This window comes from Theobroma cacao, chromosome 3 (genome assembly GCF_053813885.1).
Source record: "Theobroma cacao isolate CCN51 chromosome 3, ASM5381388v1, whole genome shotgun sequence".
Classification (NCBI taxonomy): domain Eukaryota; kingdom Viridiplantae; phylum Streptophyta; class Magnoliopsida; order Malvales; family Malvaceae; genus Theobroma; species Theobroma cacao.
Window position 1 is genome coordinate 4,762,718 of NC_142641.1, and position 21,213 is coordinate 4,783,930.

A 21,213-nucleotide genomic window follows, 5' to 3' on the forward strand; every position below is an offset into this window, starting at 1 on the left:
CAAGGTTGAATACACAGTAAAATTAATTCTAACACCAAAAGTCAGTTTAGCCATTCATGCTCATATATTGTCATAAGCCATTCAATTTAAAACCATAAATTTACAACACAAGCAAGCAGTCTCCAATTACTCTATTTTCAAAATCAGTATTCAATTTTTCAAAAAATTTATAAAATCATTTTATAAAATCACAATTTTTCCTCAAACATAGCAATTTACCATTTAAACCCATTTTTCATAAAATCACACAATTGTATAAAACTACTCTAGGTAATTAAGACGATAATAAGTTTACTCATAGTTCTAGGAGTCGATGTACTCCTAATCCCAGTCTTCAAGCACAATCTCTGTACTTTTATCAGTATAATTTGCTCGCCACCTATCCACAATGTACAATACATAATTCACCACATTAATGCTTGACCATTATAAAATCAACTCAGGCTCGGTGTATATGCATGATATGATATGCAACTTATCCGACTACCACTAAAATACGGTGCTAACCTAATTCGGCCTATTACCCTATTAAATGACAATTGTGTCCGATTTGGCTCCAAATTGCTCCATTTCATTTCTAATATTTCAATTCACTAAATACAATTCCAATAATCTAAAATTCAGCCTAACAACCCTCACAATTCTTCTTGAAAATTTTGGCCATTGTGGTGCACTATCACTGAAAATTTTCCCATTCTATTTTCTCACTATAAATGATAATTTCATCAATTTTTTAACCAATTCACTTAATCACAAAATCAATTCATTACTTCTACACTTCACATAGGGTTCGACCATTGAGGCTTCATGGGAAAAATGGATTCTTTTCTTGTTATTTTGTTTATAAACATGCTTAACTAACTCTAAACACCAACAAAACTCAAAATCAAACAATTCCAACATCATTTCTCTCACCAAACCCATTCGGCCAGCCATGATTTCCCCATGAAAATATACAATCCAACCATGGAAATTAAGGAGAAATGCATGGGTAAGGTAAATCACTAGCAAAAACAAAAAAATTTTACTTTTGCTTGATCAAATCCTTGAATTCCAACACTTTCTCTTTAATTTTCCCCACCTAGGATTTGTTCTTGTTTTTCCTTTTTTTCCTTTTGTCTTGGCTGAATATGGAGAAGAAGAATGGGATAAATATGGGCTGATTTTTATAGAAAATAATAAAATATTCTTGCTTGACACATTACACATGCCACATGCTTATTAGTCCATTTTTCTTTTTATACTTTAATAATTATGCTCCCATTCTCCACCACATGATTAGTCAAAGGTCAAAATGAGGATAAGGGAAGACCATGTGTTGGACAAGTATCCTGGTGGTGGAAAATTACTATTTTGCCCCTAGGGTGGCAAAATTACCATTTTACCCCTATGCTATAAAAATACTGAAATTATAACTTTTTCATTTCTTAATCTCAAATTATACTCCAATGAGTCAAATGTGATCAATCTGGATCAAAAACTTCCTCCAATATTCCAATTTTATCCTCAAGTGATAAAATTACCATTTTGCCCTTAGATAGTGAAAGTTTCGGTTTGACTCCAAATTAATCCTTGAACTCCAAATCACCATTTTAAGTCATTCCTTGACTGTAAAATTTTGAATTTCACTTTAAAATTCCTATTTGAACTAGTTCGAGGCTTAATCGACTTAATGGTACCATTAGGGGCAATATCGTCTTTTAACGATTTTTCAAACTTCCTAAATATGCAAACATTCTATTGAGCATGTAAATGACGTCGTAATTATTTTATAGAATAGCGTTTGACATTGTGTTTGTTTTGTTGATAGTTGAACATCTAAATTTAACTTTGTTGTTTATGTTATTATGTTGAAAATGGGATGCTGTTAAGCTGCTTATATTATTTTGTTGCTAATGGTTAAACATTTAAATCTGTTATCAATGTTTATGGTATTTTGACTGCTGATGTTTAAAGTTTGTACTGCTATTGGGCTGTTATGCTGATAATTAATTTTTGTTAGGATATTGTGAGTGGAATTTAGTTGAAAATGTATATGGATGCTGATTATACTATATCTGTTGGATGATCAATGGCATAAATAAAATATGATAACAATATGCTAATGTCAGACAGTTAGTTGAAATATTGATGATATTCTGTCAACCAGTCGCCTGCTGTTGATCATTTTATATGTCAGCATAAATATATTTTGAATATATAATGTCATTATTTGTATGACATAAATAAAAACTTGCTGCTGAAATGAATAATAAAATATACACACACTAAAAGGGAGCATACACTTAGGAAAAGGCAAACCTCCATTTTTTGCAGAACAAAAAGGAACCAATAACATTATACTGTTAATCAAGAAATGTTTTGTCATCATAAAAAAATGGGGAGATTGTTGGCTCCATTAGTTTTTTATGATAATAAAATATTCCCATTCATTTGTGTTTAATATTTCTACTTGAGTGTGCAGGACAAAAATTTGTATGCCAAGAATAAATAAATCATTCAAAGGCACATATAAAAAATTATATGAATAAGGAGCCATAATTGATCAACAAAACAGAAGCCTCTTAGTTGGATAATGAAGGGTATTAATAAGCTAAAATTCACATAAGAAGTTGGCCGGCTTAAGAGGTTTGAGAGACAAAAAAGACTTAGTCGACCAAGAAGTAAGTAAGTCGATTAAGAGCCTACTACCAAAAATCTAGACATCAAGACAAAAACAAATTAATCGACTAAGAAGAAAGTTAGTCGACTAAGTGCTCACTACCAGAAACTGAGATCAGAAGACAAAGACAACTTTGTCAACTAAGAGCGCAGTTAGTCAATTAAGATCATTCTGTCAGAAAATTTGAATTGAGCACTAGAAGATAGATCAACGACCAAAACTGCCACCAAACTGTTTCCAACGGTCAAAAACTACCTAACACCTATCAAAGTTGATTTCTCAAGTATTTAAAAGGCTCCCAACGGCTAGAAAATCAATTAAGGTTTCCAAATCCAAAAAGAGCTCAAAAAATTGCAAAAAAGATCAGCATACTTTCTGCACTTCACTTCTATCCTTGTAAAAGATTCAAGCACTTCACTTTGTACCACTTAGATCAAGTTAGTGATCATAGGTACACATTTATTTCTCTTCTCCTTGTACACTTAAAGTGTGCGAGACATTCTAAGAGATTTGTTCAAGCTTAGATTGCTTGATTGAGTGTATAGGTTCTAACTTAGCCTAGAAAAGTTAGTTGTTGGGTTTTGGTTAGTCCCGGTAAAAACCATTGTGAAAGGTTTTGGCTGAGCTTGGTAAAAGCCATTGTAAAAGCTTGGTGAAAGCTTGCGAATTTCACCGTTCATAAGTGGATTTGTTTGGAAATTCTTGGTTGAACAATCAAAGTAGTGGATCTAGGTCTTGGACCGAACCACTATAAATTCTGGTGTGATTGTTTGCTTTATTTTTAGTTTTTCATTCATATTTAAATCTTTCTTTTATCTTGCATTTGTCCCCAATTTGAAGTCAATTTTAGTAAGAACCAAAAAGTGTTATTCACCCCCTTCTAGCGCGTTTACTTGGGACCAACACTTTGGTTGCTGGAAGGGGATTTCCAAGCTGTCGACTTAGACAATGGCTACTATTATTTTAAGTTTTCCAAAAAATCTGACTACATCCATGTATTATCAAAAGGTCCGTAGATTATTGCTGATCACTATCTTACCATCAAATGATGGTCATTGAGTTTTAGATCTAATGAAGCAACCATAGATTTAGTGGCTGGATGGATAAGATTACCAGGGATGCCCTTCGAATTCTATGATAGAGATATACTTTTTAGAATTGGAGACAAACTTGGAAAAATTGTCAAGATTGATAGAACTACCTCTGATGCAACAAGAGGCACATTTGAGCGAATGTGTGTAGAAATCGACCTCACGGAACCCCTAGTTCCAAAAGTTTATATAGGAGGAAGATGGCAAATAATAGAATATGAGGGACTGAGAATGTTATGCTTCACTGTGGCAAGTTTGGGCATAATACAGAAGTGTGCCTTATCATGAGGAAGGAACAAGAGAGTTATTCTAAGGAACAAGCATTGCAAATGGCAATAGTTAGGAAACAACCAGAAAGAGAATATAGGTCATCAAAATTCAAGCTTGGATGGTAGCCAAGACAACTTCTAAGAGAAAAATATAAAGGGTAAAAACGAGGGTAGTACTAAACCAAATGTAAGACCACCACCTTAGGAAGGGAGTTCGAAGGAAATATCAAGAACTGGTTCCCGATTCCATATTTTGGAAGATGAAGAAATGAATTTTGAAGTAGGTGAGATTGTCCTAGCAATAATGGAAGCAGTGGTACCATTGCAAGTAACCAGTCAAAAGGAGAAGAATAATGTGGTGCTTAAAAACAAAAATACTTTAAAAGAATCTCTACAAGCCACGACAACTATATCGAACAGAGATCATACTCCTTCACAAGCTAAAGGGAAAGAGACGATATTAAGAGCCATTAAAATAGCTTCATCAGACACTGCTTTGGCAAACAAAAAAGAGAATTAAGTCAGAAAGAAATCTGTTTTATCAGATGAAAGAATTCTGGGGGCCCAAAAAGATTTAGAAGAGGTAGAAACAGTTAAAGATCTTCATCATGCACCAACTAAAGGATCTGAAACCCCATAATTACAATTCCAAGAGGTAACACAACTAGTGTTGGGGTTAATGAAGTAGCAAGGGAGGGGAAGATCCTAAACTACAGCATGGGGATCTTGTCAAACCGACCACAATAATTACAATAGCAGATTTGGAATTGGAGATAGACGAGGACAACATCATGCAAATCCAATTTGCATCCATCCTAACTCTTGATTCTTCTTGGTATTTAAATCTACATTGAGTTATTTTTTTTAAAGATATTTCTTATATTATGATGTATAACATTTTGAGTTAGAATGTGAGAGGAGCTGCCTCGAAGAGATGCGTCAGGAATGTGAAGAACTTAATAAGGCTACATAAACTACAAGTAGTCACTATCTTGGAGGCAAGAATATTTGATGGAAAAGCAAACAGAACATGCCATCGTATTGAATTACCAAACTTCTTTCGGGTAGAGGCAATGGCTTTTCAAGTGGATTATAGATTCTATGGGATGCAAACATCATTGATATGGAGATATTGGCTTGCTCATCACAACTGATTCACTTATTAGTCAAAGACCCATATAACAAATGGCTACTGACAGTGATTTACAGAAGTCCGATTGCAGATGAAAGGAAACAACTATGGGAGTTTCTCTACTTAGTTAGTGAAGTTCATGATCTTTCATGGATGGTAATAGCAGACTTTAATCAAGTAACCTCTCCAATTGAGTAAAGTGGGAGAAAAATCGTGAACTTACAGCAATGCATCCAGTTTAATGATTGTATGAGTCACTGTAAGTTACTAGACTTAGGAGCATCAGGTCCACAATTTACCTGCTGTAATAAGGGAGAGGGCTTTAATTATACTAAAGTACGGCTAAATAGAGCAATCATAAATGAGGCTTGGTATGACTTCTTCCCACATGCACAAGTACTTAATCTACCATGAACACACTCAGATCACCATCTTGTGTTAGTGAAACGTCAAAATGTTTTTCCACTTGATAGATTAGAAAAGAGATTTCGATTCAAACTAGCTTAGATGTCCCACCCTGGTTGTGGTGAATTTATGGAAAAAACTTGGAACTCTGATGGAACGAACATCAACGCTACTTTGAAAGCACTATCAGACTTTCTTAATAAATGGAAGTATGAGGCTTACGACAATATTCAGAAAAGAAAGAAAAGGATTCTTGCTAGACTAACAGGAGTTCAATCTTAGCTGGACAAAGGATGCAATGACTACTTACAGAACTTGGAGGTAGTATTAGTGGAGAAATGTAATTTAATACTATATCAAGAAGAAGTTATCTGGCAGCAAAAATTAAAACTAGATTAGTTACAGCATGGTGACGGAAACACCAAGTTTAATCATAGTGTGGTGAAAGGGAGACAATGTAGAAATAAGTTTTTGGCACTAACAAAAGAAGACGATTCATGGAGTTATGATCAGGTGGAAATATCTAACTTGGTGGTATAATATTACCATGATTTATTCAAAGATGATGGGATTTGTGAGTTACTTCCAATAAGCCAACACTAGAGATTGAGCGATAAGAATTTAGTAGAGCTTTCTAAACCTGTATCTCTTGAAGAGGTTAAAAGAGCAATATTTGGTGTGAATCCAAACCAAAGTTCAGGATTTGATGCCTTTTTGCAGCGTTCCTTTAAAAGAATTGGGACACTATTGGATTGGACATAGCTAAGATGGTACAAAGTGCTTTTCTCACTAGTTCTTTCCCAATTGAACTAAACCACACCCTGATAACACTAATCCTTAAAGTGGAAAGACTTGAAAAAATTAACCAGTTTTGACCAATCAGTTTATGCTCAGTAATGTTCAAAACCGTTAGTAAAGTTTTAGTTGACCGCTTAAGACCGTTATTGAATAGTATTATTGGAGTCAACTAGTGTAGTTTCATCTCGAGAAGACATGCTACTGACAACATCATTATAGTCCAGGAGGAAATTCATTCAATGAGAACGATGAGGAGGAAAGAAGGGGCCCTTACAATCAAAATAGACTTGGAAAACGCATATGATAGGCTGAAATGGAATTTTATCCGAGAAGTATGATAACTCTATTACATAGAGTTTTCATACAATTTTGTGGAGCATGAATTGTACTTATTCTTTTAATTTTCAGCATAGTTCTTACCAAATTTTCATACTTTTTAGTAGGAGTTAATTTTTAAGATGTTTAGTGTCATGAAGGCAATTTAATCTTCATTTGTGTTACCAAGACTCCCTCAATGCAACCTTTGATCATTCAACTTTTCTTTGATTTTGAAGGAATGGTGGCTGAAAGTGAAGCTGAAGAATGGACCTCATTAACTCTGCACTTGGTGGCTTAAAGGAGGAGAGCATGATGGTGGAAGGATCAAAGCTGTAGCAACAAATTGTCCAAGCAGAAAGATTTTCCCTGTAGTGAGAACCCATTCTCGCTGCAGCAAGAATAGAGCACAAAGAAACAGAAGGATTTTCATTGCAACGAGAATCCAATCTCGCTGCAGCAAAAATGAGGAACTTGTCAACACCATGCCAGATCAGCTTTAGCTCGCTGCAGCGAGAATCCAATCTTACTGCAACGAGAACATGTCAGAGAAGAGGAATATTTTGGGCTCAAGATCCTAGGTCAAGGCTGAATGAGGGGGACTATAAATAGAATTCATTGGCATAGAAAAACAGGAAATTCGAAGGAGACATTTTTGGTAAGAAGAGTTGCAACAAAACGGGAAAAGAAGGAAGATTCAAGGGGAGGAGATTTTAAAAAGTTGCAACAAATTATTTTGCTCTCTCTCTCTAGATTTGAAGCTTTCTCTCTCTCATTTTAAAAAACTTGTTGCAATCATTAGACCAACTCCTGGAGGTTCGACATCCCACTCATCACTTATTACTTGTCACTACCGTGTACACTTGAACAAAGTCTTTGCTAATAATTTACATTCAATTTAAGCATATCTACTTATTGCATAGGCAGGATTATTATTATTTTTAGCTAGCAACAAGTTTTTGGCACCGTTGCTAGGGAGTTGTTTTCTATTTTTTGTGCTAATATTAATACTAAGCAAGCTAGTCGTAATTCAAGCTTTATTTTTCTTTATTTTTAGGTGCGTAGAACCCTTATTATATGAGAAGAGTAAGAAGCTTGGAGTGGGTTTTGCGTGATCCGTAGATAGCGGAAACGTTTCAAAGACTACTTAGATAAGAGCCCCAAGACGGTGAACAAGTAGACAATATGGCTGCAAATCAGAGAGAACAAAATGTGCAGCAACAGGAAGCAGTGGATAATCGATCTTTGAAAGACTATGCAGTCCTGTTGGTGCAAGGTCTTCACTCAAGCATTCGGAGGCTAGCAATCCATGCCAACAATTTCGAGATTAAACCGGCCATCATCCAAATGATTCAAACCTCAATTCAATTCAGAGGCTTGCCCAACGATGACCCCAACGTGCATATTGCTAATTTCTTGGAGATTTGTGACACTTTCAAGCATAACGGGGTCACCGATGACGCGATACGGTTGCGACTGTTTCCATTCTCGTTACGAGATAAGGTGAGAGTGTGGTTAAATTCTCGTCCCATCGGGTCCATCACTACATGGGATGATCTAGCACAGAAGTTCTTGGCCAAATTCTTTCCTCCAGCAAAGACTGCGAAGATGAGAAATGACATCACTTCTTTCACACAGCTGGATTTTGAGTCTTTATATGAAGCATGGGAGAGGTATAAGGATTTGCTTCGAAAATGTCCACACCATGGCCTCCCCAAGTGGTTGCAAGTGCAGATCTTCTATAATGTTGGTAACAACAGTCCAGTGAGTGCTGAATCAGTGCAATATGTTTGTAACAAGCAACAGAATTTCCCACAGCAAAACAACCCGTATGCAAATACTTATAACCCCGAGTGGAGAAACCACCAAAATATTTCTTGGGGCGACCAGCAGGGATCTTCATCAGCTCCGCGCCCACTCTTTCCTCTAGGTTTTCCACAGCAGCCTAGACCCCTAGTGTAGGAAAAGAAGACTTCCATGGAGGATTTACTCATGCAGTATATGGCGAAGATCGATGCCCTTATTCACAGTCAAACAACCTCATTGAAAAATCTGGAGACTCAAGTGGGGTAGTTAGCCAATGCTGTCAATGCTAGGCCTCAAGGAACATTGCCTAGTGACACAGAGCCAAATCCGAGAAGAGAAGGAAAAAAGCATGTGAAGGCCATCACTCTTAAGAGTGGAAAAGTATTGGCTGGCAGCAGTACTAAATAGGAGAAGCTTCAAGAGGAGCTAATCGGGAATGATACAATAGTTGAAAGTTTTGACCAACAAGAGCAAGTCAAGGATACTTAACTCATAAACGCATCGCCACCTCCATTTCCTCAACGCCTCCAAAAGCAGAAATTAGATGCTTAATTTCAAAAATTTTTGAAAGTGTTCAAAAAGCTGCACATCAATATACCATTTGCTGAAGCATTGGAGCAGATGCCCTCATATGTCAAGTTTTTGAAGGATATTTTGACAAAGAAAAGAAGACTTGGCAAGTATGAAACTGTGGCATTAACCGAGGAGTGTAGTGCCATAATTCAGAACAAATTGCCACTGAAGCTCAAAGATCCAAGAAGTTTCACGATACCTTGCACTATTGGGACACTGTTCTTTGCTAAGGCTTTAAGTGATTTAGGGGCCAGCATAAATTTAATGCCTTTGTCAATCTATCAAAAGTTAGGATTGCGGGAAATCAAGCCAACCACAGTGACAATACAACTAGCTGATGGCTCTCTCACTTATCCGCGGGGGATTATGGAGGATGTGTTAGTCAAGGTGGACAAATTCATTTTCCCGATGAATTTCATTGCTCTAGACATGGAGGAGGATCGAGAGGTACCAATCATACTTGGGAGACCCTTTTTTCGCACTACAAGAGCTCTTATTGATGTAGAGAAAGGGGATCTTACCTTGAGAGTTCAAGATTATGAGGTAACATTTAATATCCTTCGAACTTTAAAGTTTCCCAATGACCATGATGAATGCTTTGCTGTAAGTGTAGTCAATAATGTCACCTATGAAGTATTTGTGGAAAGTTACCCCCAAGACCTTTTAGAAGCATCTATAGTAGCAAGTTCCAAGAGGGAGGATGATGATTTTGTTGAATGTGTGAAATTATTGAATGCATCTTCTCGAGTGTTGAGGGCACTGTTTGAAGCTTTAGATTTCTCTGCTTCATCATCACCAACAAAACCATCCATTGAAGAACCTCCCATGTTGGACCTTAAGCCATTACCTTCACATTTGAGGTATGCATTCCTTGGTAATTCAGCTATTCTTCCTGTTATTGTCTCTTCTGCTCTTACTAACCTACAGGAAGAGAAACTCTTGAGGGTATTGAGGGAGCACAGAAAAGCTATAGGATGGACTATTGTAGACATTAAAGGGATTAGCCTTTCCATTTGCATGCATAAAATCCTTTTGGAAGAAGATCACCATACTTCCATTGAGCATCAAAAAAGGCTTAATCCTATTATGAAGGAGGTGGTGAAGAAAGAAATCATCAAATGGTTGGATGCTGGGATCATCCACCCCATTTTTGATAGCTCATGGGTGAGCCCGATTCAATGCGTCCTTAAAAAGGGTGGAATGACTGTGATCCCCAATTCGAACAATGAACTGATTCCCACGAGGACGGTAACCGGATGGCGGGTATGTATGGATTACAGAAAGCTCAACCGAGCAACAAGGAAAGATCACTTCCTACTTCCCTTTATTGATCAAATGTTGGACCGTTTGGCTGGTAAGGAATTTTACTACTTTTTAGATGGTTACTCAGGGTATGACCAGATTACTATTGCCCCTAATGACCAAGAGAAGACTACTTTTACTTGTCCTTATGGCACTTTTGCCTTTAGGAGAATGCCTTTTGGTTTGTGTAATGCTCCAACAACTTTCCAAAGATGCATGATGTCTATATTCTTCGATATGGTTGAAAAATATCTTGAAGTGTTCATGGATGATTTTTTTGTGTTTGGTACTAACTTTGATGACTGTCTTTTGAACCTAGCTAAGGTCCTTCAATGGTGTGAAGAGACCAATTTAGTGCTAAATTGGGAAAAATGCCATTTCATGGTGGAAGAAGGCATTGTGTTGGGACACAAGGTCTCGAGCAGAGGCTTGGAGGTTGATAAAGCAAAAATTGAGACAATTGAGAAGCTTCCACCACCAACTTCAGTGAAAGGTATTAGGATTTTTTTGGGTCATGTTGGTTTCTATAGGAGGTTCATTAAAGACTTCTCAAAAATTTCCAAACCTTTGTGCAATTTGTTAGAGAAAGATGTTCCATTTAAATTTAATGATGCATGTCAAGCTGCATTTGTAGAATTGAAAAAGAAATTAGTATCTGCTCCTATAATTGTAGCTCCAGATTGGAGTCTTCCTTTTAAGTTGATGTGTGATGCTAGTAACTACGCTGTAGGAGCAGTACTAGGCCAAAGAAAATCTAGAATTTTTCATTCTATTTATTATGCAAGCAAAACTTTAACTGAAACTCAAATGCACTACACCACCACTGAAAAAGAACTGTTAGTTGTAGTTTTTGCATTTGATAAGTTTCGTTCTTATTTGGTTGGCGCTAAGGTCATTGTGTATACTGATCATTCTGTAATTAAGTATTTGATTGCCAAAAAAGATGCCAAGCCAAGGTTGATTAGGTGGATCCTGCTGCTACAAGATTTTGATTTAGAGATCCGTGATAAAAAGGGAATAGAAAATCAAATAGCAGACCACCTATCGAGATTAAAGCCTAAACATCAAGGTAAGGAGGAAATCGTCATCAAGGAGACCTTCCCGAATGAGCAAATCCTTCAAGTGAGTAAGAGCTCAACCCCTTGGTATGCTGACTTTGTGAATTATCTGGTGAGCAATATCATTCCCTTTGATTTAAATTTTCACTAGAAAAAGAAATTTTTGCATGATGTTAAATCCTATGTGTGGGATGAACCTTTCTTGTTTAAGCAATGTAATGATCAAATTCTTAGAAAGTGTGTTCCAGAAGAAGAAATTCAAAACGTGCTTCATCATTGCCATTCTTCAGATTATGGAAGGCATTTTGGAGGAACAAGGACTGCTGCCAAAGTTCTCCAATCAGGTTTGTATTGGCCTACTTTGTTTAGAGATGCTTATAAGTTTGCTGTGCAATGTGACAGATGCCAAAGAGTGGGTAACATCTCCAGGCGACAAGAAATGCCCTTCAACAACATGCTGGAGGTAGAAATCTTTGACTGGTGGGGCATCGACTTCATGGGGCCATTTATCGCTTCATTCAATAGTAGATACATCTTGCTTGCTGTAGACTATGTCTCCAAGTGGGTGGAAGTAGCAGCATTTCCTCACAATGATGTGAAGGTGGTACTGAAGTTCATCAAGAGGAATATTTTCACGCGATTTGGCACTCAAAGAGCAGTCATTAGTGACGAGGGGAGTCATTTTTGCAACAAGCATGTCAATGCACTCTTTGCAAAGTATGGAGTCAAGCACAAAGTCGCAACTGCTTACCATCCGTAAACCAGTGGGCAAGCTGAAGTGTCCAATAGAGAAATTAAGAGAATTTTGGAGAAAACGGTTTGTCCTTCAAGAAAGGATTGGGCAAGAAGATTGGATGATGCATTGTGGGCATATAGGACTGCTTACAAGACACCAATTGGCATGTCTCCATACAAGTTAGTCTTTGGAAAAACATGTCATCTACCGGTGGAACTTGAGCATAAGGCATATTGGGCAGTGAAGAAGTTAAATTTGGATTTACAAGCAGCTGGGGAGAAGAGGTTGCTGTAATTGAATGAGCTCGATGAGTTTTGCCTTTAAGCTTATGAGAATGCCAAATTGTATAAAGAGAAAACCAAGCAATGGCATGATAGGAAGATAGTAGAACGAAGCTTTGAGCCCGAGCAAATGGTGTTGCTGTTCAATTCTCACTTGAAACTATTCCTGAGAAAGCTAAAGTCGAGGTGGTCAGGGCCATTTGTTGTTTCAAAAATTTCTCCACACGGTGTTGTGGAAGTGCTGGACAGTAAGACAAATGCAACATTCAAGGTTAATGGACAGGTTTGAAGCACTATTTTGGAGGGGACGTTGATCATGAACGCCCATCAATCCACTTAGGCGACCCTCACTAAGCACTCAAAAAGTCCAACTAAAGACTTTAAAGCATGCGCTTCTTGGGAGGCAACCCAAGTTCCTTATTCCTTAATCTCTTGTTTTAAAATTTAATCATTTGGTTGTTGAATGCTTACATTTTTATCTTTTTCCATTTTTACCCCTTAGTATTATTTCTTCCATTTTACTTTGATATTACCATTTTTGATCTCATTTACCTATCAATTTTACGCTTAGCACTATAGTTTTAACTTTGTTGTTTTTAAAATTTTGTTTGACAAGAAGAAGAGGGTCATTGCAAAGAAATTAAGGTAGAAAAAAAGTTGAGAAATAGAAAGTTTCTTGCTGCAGCGAGAACCCAATCTCGCTGCAGAGAGAACAATGGCAGAAAAAGGGAGAGAAACAGAAAGATTTTTGCTACAGCCAGAATCAAACTCGCTGCAGCTAAATTGTGACTCAAATTCCAGAAGGTTTTTTTGCTGCAGCAAGACTTCAGACTCGCTGCAGCGAGTCTAAACCCCCATTTCCAAAAAGTTTCTCCTTGCAGCGAGCTAAAGCGAGATTTGGGCCCATTTTCTAGAAATTTTCTTGCTACAGCAAGAAGCCAAGCTCGCTGTAGCGAGATTTGGTTTGTGCTGCATCTTTTTCCAAAAACTTTCTTGCTGCAGCGAGAACTCTAGCTCATTGCAGCGAGATTGCACCCCCATTTTCCAAAGACTTTTTCGTTGCAGTGAGGTCCCAAGCTCGCTGTAGCGAAATATTTTTCTCCTGACCGTTGCAATTCTCGTTGCAGAGAGAATGGGGTTCTCGCTGTAGCGAGATGTCGGGCCTAACCCATTATAAAGGGCCCGACTGTTCCCCTTTCTTCCATTTTCTTCTAAATTTTTAGCCCTAACCTAATTCCTCCTGATTCTCTCTCTCTCAACTTTAAACCTCCCACTCACCCATTGCCCAAATCCTCACAAAACACTAAATTCTTGTCCCCAACTCTGAATTTTTGAAGTTTTAGGCAAGGTTTTTCATCAAAACTCACGGTTTGGGTAAGTTTTTGCCTACATTATTCAATTTGGAAGAAATTGCTTGTGTGGAATTGTTGGTGATTGATTTCTATTGGATTTGGAATAACTTTAGGAGTTGTGGTACAATTGGTAAGAGTTGATAGAGTTTTAGTGATACGATTGGTTAATTTTGAGGTTTGTTAATTAAGAATTCTATCATTTGAGGTTTGTTGATTGTGATTGGTTAATTTCAATGTGCTGCACAATTTTTGGTTGTAAGGCTGTTGAATTAGTTGAATTAGTGAGACTCTAAGGCTATTGGAAGGGGATTTTCATTGAGTTTTTGATTGGTGAGATTTAGTTTAGATTATTTGAGGCTGGTGAATTGGGAGTTCAATTGTGATAAACAATTTGTGATTAGTAGGTGTTGCTAGTGACAATTGTAAATAGGGCATTGTGAATTTGAGAGTTTGAAGGAAATTATGACACCCAAAAGAGTTAGGACGGGCAGTGCGAGATTCGACAAAACAAAGTTTTTGTCTGCAAAGGCTTTACACCGACACACGCAATCGTTGTTGGATAAATCCCCAATTACAGAGAGAGGGATTAACCTGCCTCAAATTACATATAATTTCATTTCAGCTATAGTGAGGGAAAGACAATGGCGCACTTTTTGTGCACAACCCAAGGCAACTGTCATTCCTGTAGTTAGGGAATTCTATGCCAATATGGTAGAGCATGAAGGTGGAATGGCATTCTGTAGAGGGAAAAGAGTTCCATTTGATAGCCAAACAATCAATCGGTTCTACAACACCCCTGGCATAGGAAATGATGAGTATACTCAGTATATTGGTGGGGAGGTGGACCTAGAGGAGGTTATTAGTTTGCTAGGAAACCTCGAGACAACATGGAAACTGGCTAGGGGGGTTCCGACAACATTCAAGGCTAGTGCACTGAAGAAGAAATACAAGGTTTGGCACCACTTTGTCTCAGCCAAGTTGTTACCGAACAACTTACAAGTGAGGTGACCAAGGACCGGGCAATCTTGATCTATGCCATCCTCTTAGGTAAATCCTTGAACATTGGTGAATTGATTTTCTCTAACATTCTTCGTACTGCTGGTTCAGCTAGGGATGGTATTTGGTACACGTCACTCATCACTGCTTTGTGTAAACAAGCGGGTGTCCAATAGAGCTCCTACGAGGAAATTATGCACCCAAAAGCCCCATTAGACAGTGGGATTGTGCAGAGGATGCAGCATTCACAATCTCAAGCTGTCGGTGCTAGCTCATCGGCTCCACCAAGGCCTGCATTGCGTAGCAGACCAGTGACATTGCTTCAACGAATCAACCGCTTGGAGCAAACAGTGCGAAATATGGAGCAGATGTTACGAGTTATGGTAGAGCACATGGGCATAGAGATGTCTAATTTCCCTCAACCAACAGAGGAGACAACCGATGAGGAGAACGAGGAGGAGGACAATGACTCATTTTGAAGGGGAGTACTCTTTCTTATACTTTATTTAACATTGGGGACAATGTTAGATTTAAGTTAGGGGGAGAGTTTTAAAATTTCTTTATTTTAGAGGTCTTTGTTTTTAGAATTTTAAAACTTCATTTTTAAATTGTTGGTTTCTTTTTAAGTTCAAGTCAGTTTTTCAAAATTCTGCAAATGTGGATTTAATGGTTCATTGCATCAATAACTTAGATTTACTGATCCGATGAAGAAAATTAGTTACCTTTTAGTCTATTGCTCATAGTGATTATGAATATGGTTTAAGTGTTTTGTTGAGCTTGAATGCTAAGCATCATTGTAGGTTATGTTTGCTCATCTTCTAGTGCACTAATTTCTTGCTTTAACTAATTGTGATCACTTAGAGAATGTTTATGCGAATGTGAGGGTGTCTATAAATCATGAGTTTTAGAATTTGTTTTAGTTTCTCTCGAGGCGAAATCTTAGGCTAAACCTAGTTAAGGAGATGACTTAGGCCGTTGGACCGATTGAGCTTTTCAAGCCTACCAATTACAATTATATCCCTAGTCACCCTTGTTTGAGCCAAAATTTTTCCTTTCTTTCATCACACTCAGTAAAAAGCCTTAACTTGTAAATGAAATCCCCACTCTTAACATCCATCACTCTTAAGCACATAGATCAATTCTAGGAGATGTTGTGAAGGTAGACATGATGAAAAAGGGTAAATAAGTGGGGTCACCAACTCACTTATTCTAAAAAAAAAAAAAAACACCCCATTACTTACCACTAAATGACATAAGTTTAGGGGTGCATACTCAAATACAAAAAAAAAAAAAAAAAGAGAAGAAAGAGTGTGTTTGATGAATTTAGAGGATGATGAATTGAAGAAAAAAGGTAGTGATTGGGAAAAGTGAGAGGTAAGGCTTGTCAGAAATCTTAGAATAATCATGTGCTTAGGGCGAGTTGAGCTACAATTGATCCTTTATCATACCTTAACCCGAGCCACTCATTACAAGCTAGAAAAGTCCTAAGGATCTTTGACTGCGTGTTAGCCTACATTAATGGAGAGAGAAACGAAGAGCAAACTTATGAAACTCTTGAAAATTTAAATTCTTGCATGAGTATAAACTAATCTGAGTGACATGATATGTATTGCAAGAAATTTTACACACACTCACAGGAAACCAACTGAAAATGAGCTTGCAATTTTGTTGATGCATGCACTTGAACAATAATTGTGATTTGCTGTGTGCTTGGAACATTAGGTAACTTATGAGGAGTTAAAAGTGATCTTTGTGTTGGTGCAATGAATTCATCGTCTAGAATTTTAGTTTTAAGTTTCTCAGATTATTTTAAGTTTTACTCGAGGACTAGCAAAAGAGTAAGTTTGGGGGTGTGATAACTCTATTACATAGAGTTATCATACAATTTTGTGGAGCATGAATTGAACTTATTCTTTTAATTTTCAGCATAGTTCTTACCAAATTTTCATACTTTTTAGTAGGAGTTAATTTTTAGGATGTTTAGTGTCATGAAAGCAATTTAATCTTCATTTGTGTTACCAGGACTCCCCTCAATGCAACCTTTGATCATTCAACTTTTCTTTGATTTTGAAGGAATGGTGGCTGAAAGTGAAGCTAAAGAGTGGACCTCATCAACTCTGCACTTGGTGGCTTAAAGGAGGAGAGCATGTTGGCGAAAGGATCAAAGCTGTAGCAACAAATTGTCCAGGCAGAAGGATTTTCGCTGCAGCGAGAACAGAGCACAAAGAAGCAGAAGGATTTTCGCTGCAGCGAGAATCCAATCTCGCTGCAACGAAAATGAGGAACTTGTCAACACCATGCAAGATCAGCTTTAGCTCACTGCAGCGAGAACATGCCAGAGAAGAGGAATATTTTGGGCTCGAGATCCTAGGTCAAGGCTGAATGAGGGGGACTATAAATAGAATTCTTTGGCACTGAAAAACAAGAGATTTGGCGGAGACATTTTTGGCAAGAGGAGCTGCAACAAAACGGGAAAAGAAGGAAGATTCAAGGGGAGGAGATTTTAAAAAGCTACAACAGATTATTTTGTTCTCTCTCTCTCTAGATTTGAAGCTTTCTCTCTCTCTCATTTTGTAAAACTATGCTTTTACTGTTGTATTGTGTACCCTATTTCTTTGAAATGTTGAGCTAATCTCATTTATCTAGGATTATGGTTAACTCTATTATTTAGTTTGGAAATTGGTTGGTTGGGTGTTTATTCTTAATGCAAATCTTGATGTTTATTCAAGCTGGAATCTATTGTTCATTTAATTGATTGATCACCAATTAATTGAGTTTGAGTATTTGGATGACCCTTGAAAAAGTTAATCTAATTTAGACTTAGGCTTGAGTAAAGTGTGTTCAAAACACTAAAAAAAGAATGAATGTGAGTGTTTTGATGTGTAGTTAGGGTAGAAATACAACTAATTGCCACACTTAGTTAAGTAGGAATTCCTTAACTTCAAGAGCTTAAATTATTTGTATCCTATAGGCATATAAGGAGGCAAATAGATTAGGCAAGTGTGTAATACCTTGATAGAGGATTACACACAACTTAAGATCCTAGATTGATATCAAATTCCATTGAGATTAAATAACCAATCAAAACCAATTCCAAATGAAGTAATAGAGGACACCATGATCCTAGGTTCTTAGATCATTGATTCCATTTCCATTTATTAATTGCATTACTTAGAGTAGATTTTTGTTAATTAGTTTACCTTTTCTATTTAGTCATAGACCAAAAATTTATTTCTTGGATAAGGTTAGCTTGTATCAAATTTGGTAATTAGCAGCAATCATTAGACCAACTCTTAGAGGTTTGACATCCCACTCATCACTTATTACTTGTCACGACCGTGTACACTTGCACGAAGTCTTTGCTAGTAATTTACATTCAATTTGAGCATATCTACTTATTGCATAGGCAAGATTATTATTATTTTTAGCTAGCAACAAAGTATTGGAGGAAATTGGCTTACCAATGAAGTGGATAACTCTTATAATGTTCATTGTCAAAAACCCAACCTTTTCCATTATTTGGAATGGAGAGAACTCAGAAGTCTTTACTCCTACTAGTTACTCCTACTAGGGGCATTCGCCAAGGAGATCCAATTTCACCTTATTTATTTGTGCACTGCTTGGAAAAGTTATCCCATTTAATTGATAATGCAGTAAGAAAAGGTCATTGGAAGCTGCTACAGTTGACAAGAAGGGGGCCTGCTTTTTCCCATGTTTGTTTTGCCGATGACCTCAGGCTCTTCGAAATAACTACAACGAAACAAATGAGAGTTATGATACAAACTCTCGATGCTTTCTGTAAGGCTTCAGGGCGAAAGGTTAGTTTATCAAAGTCAAGAATTCTGGTATCGTCAGATATCAACAGCTCACAAGCTAGTTTGCTCAGCAATGTTGCAAAAATACCTTTAGTTAAAGATTTTGGGAAGTATCTCGGCACTCTAATGACTCATGGAAGAATAACGAAGGATACATACTCTGAATTGGTTATCAAGATTAACAGTGCTTGGATAGATGGAGCAATAAAAATCTTTCAATAGCAGGCAGGTTATCTTTAGTGCAATTAGTAACCAGTACAATGACCTCATATCTAATGCAAACAACTTATCTTCCAAAAAGCACAATACAAGAAATAGATTGGCTAAACTTAATTTCATTTGGGGGCACTCAGGGTCTTCAAGGAAAATTCATGCTCTGAGCTGGGACAAACTTTGTGCAAGGAAAGAGGAAGGCGGTTTGCAGGTTCGAAATTCTTGACAATTCAATTTAGCGTTATTGAAAAATGGGATGGCAAATATGGCAGAACAAACTTAGCTTATGGGTTGAGTTATTAAAGGATAAGTATCTTCACGGCCAGAACTTTATGATAGTGCAGGCCAAAGTAATGGATTCACATGTTTAGAAGAGCATATTAAATAGTAGGTCAGCATTAGCAGAGGGCATGGGGAAGGTTATAGTCAATGGCCAACAAATAAATTTCTAGACAGATGTTTTGTTAGTTGCAGACCGTTGATTGACCACACTGTCAAGGATTTATCTGAAATGGAAATTAAGCTACATGTAGCTAGCTATTGTGATGAGTTTGGTAGATGGAATTGGGAGCAAATTGAATAGGAACTCCCCAGACAAATATCCTTAATGATAGTAGTAGTAATGGTTGACCCTACGAATACAGAAGATGATGTATTTTGTTGGCTACCAATGAGTAATGGGGAATTTACAGTGAAATTAGCATACGAATTGCAATCCAAAAATCTATATTCGAAGGAGAATCACTGACACCATATCTGGCAGTTCACTAGTTCTAAAAAGGTGCGTTTATTCCTCTAGAGGTTAATGCATGACTCTTTGCTGACAGCAGCTTGGTTAGCTAAGAAAAACTAGGGAATCTCAGCATTGTGTTCCCGCTGTGGTAATCAAGAAGAATCGCAGCTTCATGCAGTCAGAGATTGCAATTCTAGTAAGAGCTTATGGCTTCAGATTATCCTCGTGGCATTTAAAGGTACATTCTTTAATTCTTACTTGAAGAATTGAGTGCTGGTTAATATGAGAAGTACATTTGTATTGGAGGGAATACCATGGGGAATCTTTTTTTCTTACACTACATGGATGTTATGGAATGGAGAAATCTAGCAGTGTGTGATAATTCCTTTGAATGGCCCAAAAATGCATGGCAACAAATACGGACCAAAGCAAAAGAAGTATAGGATAATTTAAGAAGACACCACAGACCAATGAAGTAGGAAATGCTAATAGCATGGCAACCTCCACAACACTCCTTTGTTAAGCTTAATGTGGATGGGAGCGTTACAGGTCAACCGAGTCTGGTAGCATCGAGAGGACTACTTAGAGATGAAAACGGACGTTGGAGCTTAGGATTCACATACAAAGTTGGTATATCCTTTGCCTTAATGTCAGAGTTATGGGCTTTATACTGGGGACTCAAGCTGTGTTCGGATAAGGGTTACAAAAAAGTTCAAGTGGAGTCAACTCATTGTTGGCAATTCAAAAATGATCAAATCATAACTCCAACTTAGATCCGAACAAGCATCTGCTTAAGAGTATCACAGAACTCCTTCAACAACTACCGGATTGCACCATTTCTCACGTCCATCGTGAAGCAAATTAATGTGCAGATTGGCTAGCCACTCACCATGACAACTTACCTTTGAGGTTATACATTTATGATTTTCTTCCTAATAGTAGTAGCACATTTCCATTTACATACTCTCTAAGTGTATCCTGACCTAGATTGATGTAAATGGTTTTCCCATTTCTTTCCCAAATTAAATAAAAAAAGAAAGAAATTAAGCTAGTAATTAATTTCTTAATTGGGTTTTTTTTTTGAAAAGCATCAATTTTCATTAACTATGAGAGGGTTTACAAAATACAGGTTTTTCCAAACCTGTAGCTCCCTGCATGAACAAAAAACGCAGAGTTACCACTGTCTGTGTCACGACCCGGAACTCCCCATCGGGCCCGTGACAATCGCCGCGAAGCCTCGACAAACATTCTTCACCCCGAATGTCGATCGAAACCCCGTAAGGCTTAGCATCAACTTTCGCATCTCCCCGGTGAGCAACAATTATAAAATCTCGCATTTAAAAAAATCATAAGTCATTTTCAAATAAGAACAATAAAATATTATTTTCTGGCTCATAGGGGCATTTTCGAAATTTTTCGTCAAAAATCTCAAAACTTGCTAAAAATGTAATAGGTAAGCAGAAAATATATATTTAATGATTTAAAAAAATTAAGTATCTAAAACGTTCATTTGAAAGCAAATTGTTGACAACTAGTACTATTCAAAAATAATAAATAAAATATTCTATTTTCTCATAAAATAAATTTTTATAGAAATATTCGTAAATAATTTTTCGCACATGAAAGTAAAGTAAAAATTGTATGAATAGAAATACAGATAACCAAAACATAAGTTT

General features: G+C 37.1%; 1 non-coding gene across 1 annotated transcript; it reads right to left on the reverse strand.

The window, feature by feature from the left end:
- Window positions 1-8,277: 8,277 nt before the first annotated feature.
- On the reverse strand, window positions 8,278-8,384 carry LOC148763497 (small nucleolar RNA R71). The gene has a single exon (XR_016025641.1). It is a non-coding gene; the product is annotated as a small nucleolar RNA R71 (small nucleolar RNA).
- Between the last annotated feature and the right edge of the window lie 12,829 nt (window positions 8,385-21,213).